Source organism: Panthera uncia, chromosome E3, assembly GCF_023721935.1.
Source record: "Panthera uncia isolate 11264 chromosome E3, Puncia_PCG_1.0, whole genome shotgun sequence".
NCBI classification, from domain to species: Eukaryota; Metazoa; Chordata; class Mammalia; order Carnivora; family Felidae; genus Panthera; species Panthera uncia.
Window position 1 is genome coordinate 28,194,104 of NC_064815.1, and position 6,000 is coordinate 28,200,103.

Genomic DNA, 6,000 nt, shown 5'->3' on the forward strand with positions numbered 1-6,000 from the left:
TTCTGTGTTTACCTTGTTGTCTAAGTTTTACTACTGGTGCTTTTTTTTTTAATGTTTTAATTTTTTAAAATATTTATTTAGCACATGTATGAGCGAGAGAGGGGCAGAGAGACAGGGAGAGAGAGAACCCCAAGCCGGCTCCACACCCAGCAAGGAGCCCATCACTGGGCTTGATTCCACGAACCAGGAGATCATGACCTGAGCTGAAATCAAGAGCGGGATGCTTGGGGCCCCTGGGAGGCTCAGTCAGTTAAGCGTCTGACTTCGGCTCAGGTCATGATCTCACAGTTTGTGGGTTCGAGCCCTGCATCGGGCTCTGTGCTGACAGCTCAGAGCCTGGAGCCTGCTTTGGATTCTGTGTCTCCCTTGCTCTCTGCTCCTCCCCCACTCACATCCTGTCTCTCTTTTCTTCAAAAATAGATAAATATTTTAAAAAATTAAAAAAAAAAGAGTGGGGCGTTCAACCCACTGAGCCACCCAGGCACCCCTAGTGCTGGTACTTTTGATCGCCACACGCATCCAGGCAATGACAACTGTATCCCAACTGTCACTGGCTGATTGTAAGATGCATCTTGATTTCAGAGATGTTAATATGTAGGCCTTAGAATCGACGAAATATTTATATGTTGATATTCCATAAAGCTGGATACTTTTAAGGAAGTGGTGGGTCAACATGCCTATACTAGAAGATTCTCATCTGAGTATATTCTTAAAAATCGTTTGTAAAAAATACAAGTTCTCCATTATAAAGGAATATAGCTGGTTTGTATGATATTTGGGGCAAAACCCAGAAAAACATGAAGGGAAAAAGTAACCTGCCCATTCTTTCTTTCTCTCAGAAATACTGCTATTAATCTTTTACTCTGATTTTGCTTCTCAGTTACTTTTCTAGGCGTACGTGTTTTAGTTTATATTCTTTATCTTTAGGATCCTTGACAAAAGTAATATATATTCAATTTTATAGAATATTTTTATTTTTTTAATGTTTATTTTAAAGAGAGAGAGACAGAGCATGAGCAGGGAAGGGGCAGAGAGAGAGGGAGACACAGAATCCAAAACACGCTCTGGGCTCTGAGCTGTCAGCACAGAGCCCGACACAGGGCTCGAACTCATGAACTATGAGATCATGTCCCGAGTTGAAGTCGGATGCTTAACCAACTGAGCCACCCAGGCACCCCAGGGTATATTCAATTTTAAAGTTACAATATTACTTGGTATAGAAAGTGAAAGTTACTTGCTGTTCCCCTACCCCCTGCTCCCGCCCCATTAACCCATAAGATAATTTGGTATAGGAGTTTGAAATGTGAGCCTACAGGGATGCCCAGGGTGGCTCAGTCCGTTAAGCATACGACTTCAGTTCAAGTCATGATCTCACGGTTTGTGGGTTCAAGCCCTGCATCAGGCTCTCTGCTGACAGCTCAGAGCTGGAGAATGCTTCAGGTTCTGTGTCTCCCTCTCTCTCTGCCCCTCCCCTGCTTGTGTTCTGTCTCTCTGTCTCTCAGCAATAAATAAATGTTAAAAAAATTTTTTTTAATTAAAAAAAAATGAGCCTACAGATTTTGTTCTGTGCCTGTATCAACATTTCTTACTATCATTGTTATTATGTTCTATTGTCATGGGATCGTATGAACACTGTTTTCGAATGTTTTTCAGATTAGAAACAGATCTACTGTGTGTATAAGGAGATCGAACGATGTCATTTTCTTTCATCCTTAATTAAAATTTTTGGTCTTAAAAATTGAATACCTGCATTTGGTAATAAATAAAATGGTAAAGTAGTACCGAAGAGATTAGGTTGAAAAATTGACAATACCTTTTCCTTCCTTTGTCCGCGCCCCTGAGTTTCCATCTTTAGTTCCTTTGGTAACTCCAGATAATACAAATACACTTCTCAGTGTTTACTTAATTTTGCAGAATGCTGTGACTCTGCTGTGAGAACTTCCAGGTTTGTGTAGATTCTGCTAGAAGATAGCTGCCATCTGTAGTTTTAATTTTTCCATCACTGCCCCCTGCCCACTTTTGTTTGTAAGTATCGCACCTGCACATCAGACCAGCACATAGTCTCTGCTCTCAGTGAATTTCTACCAGACCGTTTACTCCCTAGTCCTTGTTTTCTTTAATCACTGAATCCAGAAATTTATCCCCACCCCACCCCCCGCCACCGCCATACAGCATGCCTTTGTTATAATATTGATTTGGCTACAGTAGATAAATTCTCTTTCAGAACTCCTAAGAGACAAATGTATGGGATGTTAGTACTATGTACAAATAACAGAAAAATATTATTTATTTTTATTTTTTTTAAACATTTATTCATTCTTTTGAGAGACAGAGAGAGACAGTATGAGTGGGGGAAGGCCAGAGAGAGAGGGAGACACAGAATCCGAAGCAGGCTCCAGGCCCTGAGCTGGCAGCACAGAGCCTGACATGGGGCTCGAACCCACCAACTGTGAGATCATGACCTGAGCTGAACTCGGATGCTGAACAGACTGAGTCACCCAGGTGCCCCTAAAGAACAGAAAAATATTGAGATGACTCCATTAAAATGTTAGTGACATTTTAGAATAAGATATAAAAATTGCAAGTTTCTGTTTATAGAAAATCATATTTTGCCTGTATTTTGTGCAGAGTATAGATTTAAATGGTATCAAAATTCATAATCCTAGTATGCTCCTATAAAAGGAGCCAACTTATGGTTCTTTATCTTTTTTATTTCAAATCCACACCATAATATATGTATTTTTATTTCCCCACCCTCTCCAGTATCATATTAAAATAGTCTTTTAAGCTTGTCTAGACATGGGAATGCAAACTAAGAAAAACGAAGTTACTGTATATTTTTGTATATATTATTTTCCTCTGATGTAAAATTAAAATGTTTGGATCTTCAGATGTGGAGTTCACACTTCTAATGCAAAAATTGATTGCACGTCATACAATAAATATATCTATTGCGTTTCAGCTTGAAATTTAATTGTGCATGTCTCCTGTAGTGTATTTAAAATTTTTTTTAAATATTAAATATTATTTATTTTTGAGAGAGAGACAGAGTGTGAGTGGGGGAGGGGCAGATAGAGAGGGAGACACAGAATCTGAAGCAGGATCCAGGCTCTGAGCTGTCAGCACAGAGCCTGCTGTGGGGCTCAAGTCACAAACCTCGAGATCATGACCTGAGCCAAAGTCAGATGCCCAGCCCACTGAGCCACCCAGGCGCCCCTCCTGTAGTGTATTTATTTGCATGTTTAAACCTCTGCACAAGTATGAGCCAGGAACATAGTATCCCACTATTTAAGTTAGTGGAAATGGCATGTTAACCTTGCTGGAACATTGTTACTATGACTGCCCCTCCCCCCGCCCCCAATTTCTTTAGGACATAATAGTAGCATTGCTCGTTAAGAATCAGGTTCATTGGTAACTTTTCAGAAGATTGAACTGAGTTCTAACATGAAAATAAATGGCAGAAAAATTAGAGTGCAGTTAAAATTTGGTTACCTCTTCATCTAATTGCTTAAAAAAATTTTTTTTTTAATGTTTAATTTTGAGAGAGAGAGACAGAGCGTGAGCCGGGGAGGGGCAGAGAGAGAGGGAGACACAATCTGAAGCAGGCTCCAAGCTCTGAGCTGTCAGCACAGAGCTGAACTCAGGGCTCAAACTCACAAACTGTGAGATCATGACCCAAGCTGAAGTCCGAAGCTTAACCAACTGAGCCACCCAGGTGCCCCATAATTATTTTTTTTAGTCTCAAAATCACTTTACTGGGGTGCCTGGGTGGCTCAGTTCATTAAGCGTCCGACTTCAGCTCGGGTCATGATCTCATGATTTGTGAGTTCAAGCCCCGCATCTGGCTCTGTGTTGGCAGTGTGGAGCCAGCTTGGGATTCTCTCTCCCTCTCTCTCTCTCTGTCTCTCTCTCTCTCTGCCTCTCCTCTGCTTGAACTTTCTGCTCTCAAAATAAATAAATAAACTTAAAATCACTTTACTAAGTAAAGATTTCTTTGGCCTGCCAGATTTATCTCTAGCCATAGTTTCTTGGATTTGATTTGAAATTTGATGAGTATTATCTTGTGTCTGTCTTTGATTCTGAATATTCTTGTTGCTTCACAGAGTCTATCTACATTTCTTCTCTCCTTCAGTCCACATCGTGCAGTCTTCCTTGTCTAATCTTTGAGTTTGGTCTGTTTGATCATTGATAGAATGTGTCCCGTATTAACTTATAAACTATTAGTGGGAGCTAATAATTGTCTTCTAACAAAGATCTAAAACTTATTCAGATAAATGTGCTTCTTTTCATGCATTCCCCAAGAAGGCTGGATATATATATATATATTTCTATAATGTTTGGCTCAGAATTTGGAACTGTATTTTTATTTATTTAGTTTTATTTAATTTTTATTTTTTATTTTGAGGGAGTCCAAGAGAACGTGAGCAGAGAAGGGGCAGAGAGAGAGGGAGAATCCCAGCCAGGCTCTGCGCTGTCAGCACAAAGCCCTACTTGGGGCTCGAACTCATGATCCGTGAGATCGTGACCTGAGCCAAAATCAAGAGTCCGAGGCTTAACTGACTGAACCACCCAGGTGCCCTGTCACTGCATTTTTAAATTGAGGTGCTGGTTGCTCTCTTTCTTACTAGATGAAGTGCAACATCTTTCCGGCACCAAATTCACAGATTTCCTGCTATCTGGCTTGTTAACCTCGGTGTATTTTAAGTGAACGTTTGAGTACGTTAACCTTAAAAATAAAAGTTGTTGGGGCGCCTGGGTGGCGCAGTCGGTTAAGCGTCCGACTTCAGCCAGGTCACCATCTCGCGGTCCGTGAGTTCGAGCCCCGCGTCAGGCTCTGGGCTGATGGCTCGGAGCCTGGAGCCTGTTTCCGATTCTGTGTCTCCCTCTCTCTCTGCCCCTCCCCCGTTCATGCTCTGTCTCTCTCTGTCCCAAAAATAAATAAAAAATATTGAAAAAAAAAATAAAAAAAAAATAAAAGTTTTACCAGCAAAAATAGGTTTATTTGGTAATAACAGAGAATTGCATTTCAGGACAAACAAGCTACAATAAAGCCATAGGCCAGTCCAACAAAGGACAAGAAGGTTATTTTATGGAGAAGAAGGAGGAAGTTGAGAGGAAGTCCAGTGGAGAAAGGCAGGAGTTCAGGGTGATGATTTCTCATGGGCCGAGTTGCTGGGATGGTCCATTTCTTGTAGGAGATGCAATGCATATTTCAGTGTTGGGGCCTGGAATCCATGATTCTTTCCTGTCAAAGATTCTTCTGTTAACGGTCTGTAATTGACATTGAGTGGTGTCCCTCTAGCCTCCTCTTCTGGCATCCTGAATCCACTTTCGTGGGATTTCCCTTCATTAATTTTCACAAGTATTTATAAACTTAGTTGTTAATAATGACCCAGGACTGATTGTTAAAAATACAAGGCAGAGACTCGTTTAGTTTCAAGCATCGTTTGTTTCAGTCCCTCGGAAACCATTCTGGTTCAGTTGTTACAGCCCACGTTTTCACCATGTACTTTTCCTTAGCCCACATGCCTGAATAGCTCTGGACTTCGTAAAAACAGACTGTTCACGCCGAAGAGATTAACCTGACAATTTTAAGATAGATCTTAATTGCATATGTTTAGAAAGAGAATAACATGTTGGTGGTATTTAAGGTGAAAAATCTTCATAGAGTCCTATCTCTATGCTGTCCATCCCACCTTTGTGATGATTTTCTGGTTTAGTATTTTTCTAAATAATTTTTAAGCTTATTGGTAATAGAACAAAGATGCCGATCTAGTTGATAAACCACAGGTGGGTACTGTCTTAAAAATATATACATGTGTAACAGCTTTATTGAGATATAATTCATGTGCCTTTAAAAGTATACAATTCAGGGGCTTTTATTATATTCATAGTGGTGCGTAACCATCACCATGTCTTGTTTTAGACCAATTTTTGAAGTTTTTTTTTCCTTTTTCTTTCTTTCTTTCTTTCTTTCTTTCTTTCTTTCTTTCTTTCTTT

At 40.1% G+C, this 6,000-nt stretch overlaps 2 protein-coding genes across 5 annotated transcripts in view; both read left to right on the forward strand.

The window, feature by feature from the left end:
• The window catches only part of ATP5MF (ATP synthase membrane subunit f), a 616,357-nt gene that overhangs the window by 296,334 nt on the left and 314,023 nt on the right, over positions 1 to 6,000 (forward strand). The window lies entirely within an intron of this gene.
• Positions 1 to 6,000, forward strand: part of SMURF1 (SMAD specific E3 ubiquitin protein ligase 1) — a 110,607-nt gene that overhangs the window by 34,392 nt on the left and 70,215 nt on the right. The gene's annotated exons all lie outside the window — the stretch shown is intronic.